Source organism: Hylobates moloch, unplaced genomic scaffold (genome assembly GCF_009828535.3).
Source record: "Hylobates moloch isolate HMO894 unplaced genomic scaffold, HMol_V3 SCAFFOLD_9, whole genome shotgun sequence".
Lineage (NCBI taxonomy): Eukaryota > Metazoa > Chordata > Mammalia > Primates > Hylobatidae > Hylobates > Hylobates moloch.
Window position 1 is genome coordinate 124,654,278 of NW_026652284.1, and position 9,892 is coordinate 124,664,169.

At 51.4% G+C, this 9,892-nt stretch overlaps 1 protein-coding gene and 1 long non-coding RNA gene across 7 annotated transcripts in view; one reads left to right on the top strand and one right to left on the bottom strand.

The window, feature by feature from the left end:
* PPP1R16A (protein phosphatase 1 regulatory subunit 16A) overlaps positions 1-9,892 on the top strand; it is a 28,489-nt gene that overhangs the window by 7,129 nt on the left and 11,468 nt on the right. For 5 of the 6 annotated variants that reach the window (XM_058443832.1, XM_058443831.1, XM_032760825.2 and 2 more), the window contains exon 2: positions 8,658-8,836. The gene's annotated coding sequence lies outside the window, so the exon portion shown is untranslated. Of the gene's footprint in view, positions 1-6,764; positions 7,970-8,657; positions 8,837-9,892 lie in introns of those variants that run through there. The other variant, XM_058443835.1, reaches the window with a different exon arrangement.
* Positions 1,624-9,892, bottom strand: part of LOC131384193 (uncharacterized) — a 14,845-nt gene continuing 6,576 nt past the window's right edge. The window contains exon 3 of the long non-coding RNA XR_009214806.1: positions 1,624-2,642. This is a non-coding gene — a long non-coding RNA (uncharacterized LOC131384193). The remainder of the gene's footprint in view (positions 2,643-9,892) is intronic.

Here is a 9,892-nt window from a genome sequence, read left to right on the forward strand (position 1 = left end):
GTGAGCCACCATGCCCAGCCCTTCCCTGTTTTCTTTTTCCTTGGCCACCTTCCCCTGCTCATCTCTCTGCTCTGACAGCTCCCACCATCCTTCCTTCCAACTCCTAGGAATGTGCTAGCTGACTGTGAGCTCTCTTTCTTGGAAATGCCTTCCCAGCTCCTGTCCCAGGCTCACAGGCATCTCAGTGGCTTACTGTGGCACCTGCGCCCTAGGTTGGTTGTGAAGACCCCACACCTCTCTTGTCCTAAGGCTGGGGACCTTCAGGGTCCCAGTGCTGCCTCCTTCCACACTCCCAGGCCCTGTGCCACTGGCACACCTGTCCACAGGTCCCCTTCCCACAGCCCCACCTAGACCGAAAGGTCTGTATCTCTGTGAGGGAGTGAATACCGAGTCAGAGCAAACCCTGGGTTACAGCGCTGACCCCTCCGAAGCTCACTTTTGTTATTTTGGTTTCCTCACCATTGTACTTGACAGACCTTAGTTGCCACATCTACTCCGTGGGGGTTATGGCCCATTAGAGCTATGAAGCTGAATGAGGCAGTTCATAGGGAAGGCTGCTTGTGGCCCTGGCTTCCAGAAAGGTGTGATTTGCAGGGGCTGCTGGAAGCCCTCCCTGCCCTCTCTTCCCTTTCTTTTGGTCTAGGGTTGGCTTTTATCTTCAGTTCTCATTGAGTCTCTTTTCAAATGCAGATGCCTCAGGCTGCCAGCTTCTTTCATTTAGGCATCTGGGCCTTTGACACCTTGCTGTGAGTTAGTTTATTCGATTTATTTTGGAGCCAGCTGGCAAGGGGAAAGGAAATTGAAGAGGGAGATGCAATGCTTCCCCTGATTTCTGGGGAGAGGCCTCCCCGATTCTCCAGCCCCTGACAGACATTGCGTGAGAGCTCATGGTTAGCGGGCCAGTCCCTGGTGTGGTCCACACGTATCTCCTGTCCCGGGCTGGAAGCATGATGTGTGCAAATGTCCAAATCACGGGGTCTTCCTTCCCTCACAGGGCTTTAGCCAGGCAGCTGTTACTGAGGTAAATAATGATTTGTGTTTGTAGATCAAAAATAGTGGAATAGTTTCAATTTCATATGGTTCTGCTGCTAAGTGTTATGCAGGGGGAGTCTGAGGAGCACTGAGATCACTGGGAAAGAGGCCGGGCGCGTGGCTCACGCCTGTCATCCCAGCACTTCGGGAGGCTGAAACAGAATGAAGACTCTCATGCCAGGGGCCAGAAAGGAGGCTGAGACCAGAGTGTGAGTAGGAGTCAGCCCCGTGAGAGGTGGGACCAGAGAGGAGGCTCCTTAGGAAGCCATAGTGAGGGGGACATGTGGGACAGGCTCAAGGATTGACAAAAGAACCAGTAAAAAAAATAGAATCTCAAAAAAAAAAAAAGGCCAGGCGCAGTGGCTCATGCCTGTAATTCTAGCACTTTGAGAGGCGAGGTGGGTGATCACTTGAGGTCAGGAGTTCAAGAATAGCCTGGCCAACATGGTGAAACTGTGTCTCTACTAAAAATACAAAAAATTAGCCAGGCGTGGTGGCACGCATCTGTAATCCCAGCTACTCGGGAGGCTGAGGCAGGAGAATCCTGGGACCTCGGGAGGCAGAGGTCGCAGCGAGCCGAGATCGCGCCACTGCACCCCAGCCTGGGTGACGGAGCAAGACTCCATGTCAAAAAAGAAGGACAAAAAGAGTAGAGTCTCAAACAGGCCCACGTATGTATGGGAACCTAATTCATTACCAAGGTGGTACTGCAAACACTCTGGAGAGAAGCAGCTTTGAAATGAGTGGCGCTGAAGGCCAGACACGGGGGGCTCATGCCTGGAATCCCAGCTGCTCAGGAGGCTGAGGCATGAAAATTGCGTGATGCTGGGAGGTGGAGGTTCCAGTGAGCCAAGATCGTGCCCCTGCACTTCAGCCTGGGTGACAAAGCAGGATTCTGTCTCAGAGTACTGAGACAATTGAATATCAATTTGGAAAAAATATGAAATCAGAGCCTGTATTAGTTAAGTATTGCTGTGTAACAAATTATTCCCAAATGTAGTGATTCAAAACAACATTTATTGCTGGACATGGTGGCTCACACCTGTAATCCCAACACTTTGGGAGGCTGAGGCAGGAGGATCATTTGAGCCCAGGACTTTGAGACCAGCCTGGGCAACATAGGGAGACCCCTTTTCTAAAAACAAAAAAATGATAATAATTAGCTGGGCATGGTGGTGCAATGCTTGTAGTCCCAGCCACTTGGGAGGCTGAGGCAGGAGAATTGCTTGAGCTTGGGAGGTTGAGGCTGCAGTGAGTGGTGAATGCACCACTACAACCCAGCCTGGGTGACAAGGTGAGACCCTCCGTCTCTTTCTGTAATCATCATCATCATCATCCATCATCAACAACATCTGTTATCTCATAGTCATGATAGGTCAGGAAAGTGAGAGCAGCTCAGAGGGTGGCTCTGGCTCATTTACACAGTTAGGGTCACTCGTTAGGTTGCAGCCACTCTTGCTGTGGGCCTGGGCTGTGCCATCTGAAGGCTTGACTAGGGCTGCAGGATCTACTTTCAAGGCTGTTGACTCACATGGCTGCTGGCTGTTCCTCACCATGTGGATCTCCCCATAGGGCTGCTTGAGTGTCCTTACAACATGGCGGCTGGCTTCCTGCAGGGTGAGTGATAAGAGACAGTGGGAAGGAATCTGCAGTGCCTTCATATCCTAATCTTGGGCATCCCACACCTTCACTTCTGCCACACTTGATTCGTTATAAGTGAATTACTAAGTGCAGCCCACACCTTGAGGGGAAGGGGAATTAGGCTCCACTTTCTGAAGGGAGGTGTATCAAAGAGTTTGTGGGTATATTTTTAAACTACCACAGTCCTCTACCTCACACCATACACAAACATCAGCTCCAGGTGGCTTACAGACTTAAATATGACACAAACTATCATGCTTTTAGAAGATAATATAAATTATCTTTGGAAAGATGCCTCGCCTCATTAATGCTCAGAGAAATGCAAATCGATACTGTAGGGAGACACCACTACCCATGTTTCAGGTTAGCACAGGAACACGTTTTCGTCTCCTGCCCCACCCTCTATGCACACGTACACATATAGAGGATTGTGTATGATATGAGTGTAAGAGCTGGGCACAGTGGTGTGCACCTTTAGTCCCAGCCACTCAGGAGCATGAGGCTGGAGAATTGCTTGAGCTCGGGAGTTCCAAGGCTGCCGTGAGCCATCCTTGGGCTGTCCTCGCGCCCCTGCACTCCACCCTGGTTCTTTTTCCTTCTGTCTGCTCTGGTGGGTGTGAGCTGGGCTGTGTGCTGGGGCCCTGGCGTGTACTCTGATGGCTCCTGCACCTTCTTGTGTGCATCGATTGTCATCTTGTTGGGTGGATGTTTAAGTCTTTGGCCCATTTTCCTATTAATTACGATTTTCTTTTTGCTTTTTGGTGGCTGATTTTTTTTTTTTTTTTTTTTGAGACAGAGTCTCGCTGTCTCGCATTGTCACCCAGGCTGGAGTGCAGTGGCACGATCTTGGCTCACTGCAACCTCCGACTCCCTGGTTCAAGCGATTCTCCTGCCTCAGCCTCCCAAGTAGCTGGGATTACAGGCACGCACCACCACACCCAGCTAATTTTTGTATTTTTAGTAGAGACGAGGTTTCACCATGTTGGCCAGGGTGGTCTCGATCTCTTGACCTCATGATCCACCCACCTCGGCCTCCCAAAGTGCTGGGATGACAAGCATGAGCCACCATGCCCAGCCTGGTGGCCCTTTTTGTATCCATTGTTGGTTGTGTTGCACATATTATTCCCCATTCTATGGCTTACTTGTTCATTACTTTTATTTTTAATTTTTTTATGTTGAGATAATTGAAGATTCATATACAGTCATAAGAAATGATTCAGGCCGGGCGTGGTGGCTCATGCCTGTAATCCCAGCACTTTGGGAAGCTGAGGCAGGAGGATCACATGAGGTTGGGAGTTTGAGACCAGCCTGGCCAGCATGGTGGAACCCCGTCTCTACTAAAAATACCAAAATCAGCCGGGCGTGGTGGCGGGCACCTGTAATCCCAGCTACTCGGGAGGCTGAGGCAGGAGAATGGCATGAACCCAGGAGGTAGAGCTTGCAGTGAGCCGAGATCGCGCCATTGCACTGCAGCCTGGGTGACAGAGCGAGACTCCCTCTCAGAAAAAGAAAAACAACAACAAAACAATAGATAAAGAAAAATAAATTAAAAAAGAAAGAGATGGCTCAGAGATCTCTTGTAGACTTCCCAGATACCCATGTGGTAACATTGCACCTGTCAATACAGCAGCCCAAGGGGATGTTGACATCAATGTGCTCCATTGACCTTATTCAGATTTCACAGCTTTCCATGTGTCCACCTGTGTGTGTGTGTGGTTTAGTTCTGCGCATCTGTCACTGTAGGGTTTGTGTGAGCCCATGGTCAAGATGCAGCACAGCCACCATAGGGACCTCTTGAGCTGCCCTCTTAGAGCCACAGCCACCTCCCTTTCCCACCCTTAACCCCTGAGAGCTGCTGGTATGTTCTCCATCTGTATGGTTTCACCATTACAAGAATGTTCCATAAATGGAGTGCTGTAGGGTGTGGGCGTTGAGGTCGGCGTGATGTCCTGAGATCCATCCAGTTGTGTACACTACTAGTGTGTTACTCTGACTGGAGGAACCTTCCATGGTATGGATGGACGGACCACCATGTTTTTAACCATTCACCTGTTACAGGACATTCGGTTTTTTCCCCCAGTTTTTTGCTATTATGAATAAAGTTGCCATGAACATTTATGTCGTTTTTTGTGTGACTTAATTTTTTTTTTTTTTTTTTTTTGAGACAGAGCCTCACGCTGTCGCCAGGTTGGAGTGCAGTGGTATGATCGCGCGCCACCACACCTGGCTACTTTTTGTGTTTTTAGTACAGATGGAGTTTTGCCATGTTGGCCAGGCTGGTCTTGAACTCCTGACCTCACGTGATCCCACCTGCCCCAGCCTCCGAAAGTGCTGGGATTACAGGCGGGAGCCACCACGCCTGACTTACATTTTCATTTCTCTGGGATAAAGGCCCGTGAATGCAGCTGCTGGGTGGTATGGGAGTTGCATGTTGAACTGTTTTGGTTTAAGAAACGTCCACACCGGTCTCCAGAGTGGCGGCTGTTTTACTTCACAGGTTTTCATCAGCTCCTCGTGAGACTCTTTGTCCTCACATCCCTGCCGTTTGGATTCGTGGGCAGCGGTGTCTCGCTGTGGCTCTAATTTGCATTTTCCGAAGGGCAGGTGATGCTGGGCATCTTGTCAGGGACGCATTTGCCATCTGTGGATCCTCTCAGTGAGGTGTGTCTTTGCATCCTCTGCCTATTTTCTAATTGGATCGTTTCATTTTTACTGCTGATTTTTTGAGACTCGTGTATTCTTGACAGCAGTCCTTTGTTCTGTGTGTGGTCTGTGGATATTTACTCACTCAGTAGCTGTCTTTTCACCCTCCTCGCAGGGTTTTTAGCAAACGTTCTTCATCTTGTCAAGGTCCAGTTTTTCTGTTTTTCGTTTTATAGACTGTGCTTTTGCTTTTGGTGTCGCCACTCTGTAGAAGTGCTATTATTTCACCTTTACATTAGATTTGCATTTCACCTGGGGTGGGGGTCAAGATTCTTTTCTTTTCTTCTTCTTTTTTTTTTGGTTATTTTCTGTCACCCAGTCTGGAGTGCAGTGGTGCGATCTCGGCTCACTGCAACCTCCACCTCCCAGGTTCAAGCGATTCTCCCACCTCAGCCTTCAGAGTAGCTGAGACTACAGGTGTGTGGCACCACAACCGGCTAATTTTTTGTATTTCTAGTATAGATGGGGTTTCACCCTGTTGGTCTCAGACTCCTGATCTCGAGCAATCCTTCCCCCTCAGCCTCCCAAAGTGCTGGGATTACAGGTGTAAGTCACTGCACCCGGCCCCAGCACCATTTATTGAAGGCTTTTCCACTCCCAGCAGTGTCATAAATTGCATGTCTACACATGTGTAGGTTTATTTCTGTTTCGTTTTTGTTTTTGTTTTTTTTTCTGAGACCGAGTTTGCTCTGCCGCCCAGGCTGGAGTGCAGTGTTGATTTCGGCTCACTGCAACCTCCACCTCCCAGGCTCAAGCGATCTTCCCACCTCAGCCTCCTGAGTAGCCGGAATTACAGGGGCGCACCACCATGCCTGGCTAATTTTTAAATTTTTTGTAGAGATGGGGGTCTCCCTGTTTTGCCTAGGCTGGCCTTGAACCCCTGGGCTTAAGTGATCCGTCCGCCTCGGCCTCCCAAATTGCTGGGATTGTTGGTGTTAGCTGCCTCATCTGGCAATTTTCTGGACTCGACTGTATCCCACTGGTTTATTTCTCTATGCCTAAGCCAGTAACTTAGATCTTACTTACCAAACTGTATATAATAAGTCTTGGCCGGGCGCGGTGGCTCACGCTTGTAATCCCAGCACTTTGGGAGGCCGAGGCGGACGGATCACGAGGTCAGGAGATCGAGACCACGGTGAAACCCCGTCTCTACTAAAAATACAAAAAATTAGCCGGGCGTGGTGGCGGGCGCCTGTAGTTCCAGCTACTTGGAGAGGCTGAGGCAGGAGAATGGCGTGAACCCGGGAGGCGGAGCTTGCAGTGAGCCGAGATTGCGCCACTGCACTCCAGCCTGGGTGACAGAGCGAGACTCCGTCTCAAAAAAAAAAAAAAATAATAAATAAGTCTTGACATCTAATAGTGTAAGTACTTCAAATTTGTTCTCTTTCAGGCTTATCCCTATTGTTCTTGGCCTTTTGTGTTTCCATATAAGTGGAGAATTAGCTTGTGAGTCTCACACTGTTGGGGTTTTGACTGGGACTACGTCGAATCTTGGATGAATCTGGGGAGAAATGACATCTTTTCAGTTCTGGGTTTTGCAACACATAACTTGATGTCTCCTCCCATATCTTTCCATAAAGATATGGTTGTGGTTTTCTGTGTACATCTTTTGTTAGGCTTATTCCGAGGCATTGAGGCTTTTGGGTGCTATTCTGTTGTTCAGTTCTAAGTAGGAGTGGACATCCTCCCCTGACAGCCTCTGTCTTTCCAGGGAATTTGCTTTGTCTGGGAGGGCAGGAGAGAAAAGGCAAGGGAAGCAGATTTCTGCAAGCGTCAGAGCCCTTGAGGGAGTGGCTCTGCTATGTTCAGAGTCACTGGGGCTGTGGGAGCAGGAGGGCATGGGGCAAGGTGAGGGCATGGCAGCGAGGGAGGCACTGGAGTGTTGGAGTCAGGGCTTGCAGGAGTGAGCCAGGCAGAGAGGAGGCGATGGGCAGAGAGTGGGGTATTGAATGGAGGTGACAGGTGTGGGCTGCAGTTACTGGTGGTGATGGAGCACAGTTGGCCAGAAGATAAGGACACTGGTGTAGAGAAGAGGTCAAGGCTCGGAGGAGATAGGCAGTCTGCAAAGGTTTGTCCACGAGAACATTAGACCACCAGGAATTCGGGCAGTGATGGGCGGGGGTGAAGCCACAGTGAGGGCCGGTGCTGGGTGGTTGGTGCCTGATGATGTGTGCTCCAGCTGGGATGCTCAGGGAGAGGAGGGGAGGGGGACTCCAGGCCTTAGCCAGGAGCACAGGGGTTGGGGAAGGAGGGCCCTCGGTAGGGAAGACATAGTGTCACTGGGGACAGAGCCATAGGGGAGGGTTTCAGGATGGAGGGTGGAGAGAGCCTGGATCAGAAGCCCCCTCCTGGCCTGGTGCAGTGGCTCACCCCTGTAATCCCAGCACTTTGGGAGGCTGAGGCAGGTGGATCACTTGAGGTCAGCAGTTCAAGACCAGCCTTGCCAACATGGTGAAACTCACTCTCTACTAAAAATACAAATAGTAGCCGGGTGTTGTAGCACACACCTATAATCGCAGCTACTCAGGAGGCTGAGGCAGGAGAATCATTTAAACCCAGGAGCCGGAGGTTGCAGTATTTCATGCCGACGCAGGTGCTTTGGGATGAACTTCTTAGGGTTGGATTGGGAGGGGGGTTGGACTGGGAGGGGGGTTGGTCTGGGCGGGGGTGAACTGCACACTGGGCCCTGGAGGACACTCAGACCCTCCCTCCTGCCTCCATCACCACTCACTCGTCCAGCCACCACTTCCCCTAAACTGCTGCTTCCTTGGAGCAGTCTACAGGCCCCGGGGATGCCCTGTGTGTAGGAAACTTACTGCTGGGGCCTCCCTCCCAGAGCTTCATGTGGCTGCAGAGGCCCCTCCAGAGCCTCTTCTTCTGCCCTGGACACCCCCAGGCCTTCCGTGCTGACCGCAGTAGACGTGGTGTGACGTGCTGATGTGCATCCTGCAACTCGGCTCCAGTCCCCAGATGTAGGCTGCTTAAGGGCAGGGCCTGCCCCCACTGTCCCTCCCCAGGACACAGCCAGACAAGTGCAAATGGAACCTCTCCAGCAGCCACCAACCTGCTTTATGGCTGGTGCTGTCCTTGTCACGTTTCGGGAGGTCTCTGGACATTTGGCTTCTTTTCAGAGTGGACCATGTGAGCCACGGCCCACGGGCCACAGGGAGCCTTGGCCTGAGCTTGTCCCCTCCTTGGCCGCACTGAGCTGTGCCTGCCTTGCCAGCATCTGCCTGGCTCCCTCGGTCCTTCACAAAGACTGATGATGGCCCCTCTTCCAGGTGCTGGCACACGGGTGAGGAGTCGTAGAAGAGAGGTTTGCAGATTGTGCTCTCAGCAAGCCTGTCGTCTAGTGGAAGACACTGGCTGGGACACAGAGCCCACGTGTGGACGCCGCTGTGGGTTGGTGGCAGGGGTCGAGAAGGTGCCATCAGGCACATGAACGGTGGAGTCTTCACAGGTGAGCTGCTGGGGCCGGGCGCGATGGCTCACGCCTGTAATCCCAGCACTTTGGGAGGCCAAGGCAGGTGGATCACGAGGTCAGGAGATCCAGACCAGCCTGGCCAACATGGCGAAACCCCGTATCTACTAAAAATACAAAAATTAGCCCGTGTGGTGATGGGCGCCTGTAATCCCAGCTACTTGGGAGACTTAGGCAGGAGAATCGCTTGAACCTGGGAGGTAGAGGTTGCAGTGAGCCAAGATCATGCCACTGCACTCCAGCCTGGGTGACAGAGCGAGACCCTGTCTCAAAAAAAAAAAGGAAAGTGACCTGCTGTCTGCCCAGCCAAGGGCCGGGGACAGACCAGCAGTCTGGCTGGAGAAGCCTCCCATCCAGCCTTCCAGACTCTGGCGGGACATCCAGCATTGGGGTTGGTTACAGCTGAGGTGAGGCATGTCTCCAGAGCCTGCACCTTCAGAAGGTCAGCAGTCCTTCTGAGAGTCCAGCACTGCAGCCACTGACCCCCAGACAGCCTCTCTGCCCAAGCAAATAAGTCTGGCCAGGCATGGTGACGCATGCCTGTGATTACAACACTGGGAGGCTGAGGCAGGAGGATCGCGTTAGCCCAGGAGTTTGAGACCAGTCTGGGCAACATAGGGAGACCCCAACTCCACACACAAAAAAGACAATAACAAATTAGTCGGGTGTGGTGGTGTGCACCTGTAGTCCCAGCTACTGGGGAGGCTGAGGTGGGAGGATTGCTGGACCCCAGGAAGTTGAGGCTGCAGTGAGTTGTGACTGCAGCACTGCACTCCAGCCTGGAGACAGAGCAAGACCCTGCCTCAGAAACAAACAAAATAGAATCAAACAAACCAGTCTGTGTGTATGTAACACCTTTAGCCAGGCTCTGGCAGCCTCTGCACCCACGGGCAAGATACCATAGCCATTCTGCCATGGACACTGAGACCCACCTCACCTTGTTAACAGGTGTATATATATAGATGTTATTCTACAGAATGGACACTGAGACCCACCTCACCTTGTTAACAGGTGTATATATATAGATGTTATTCT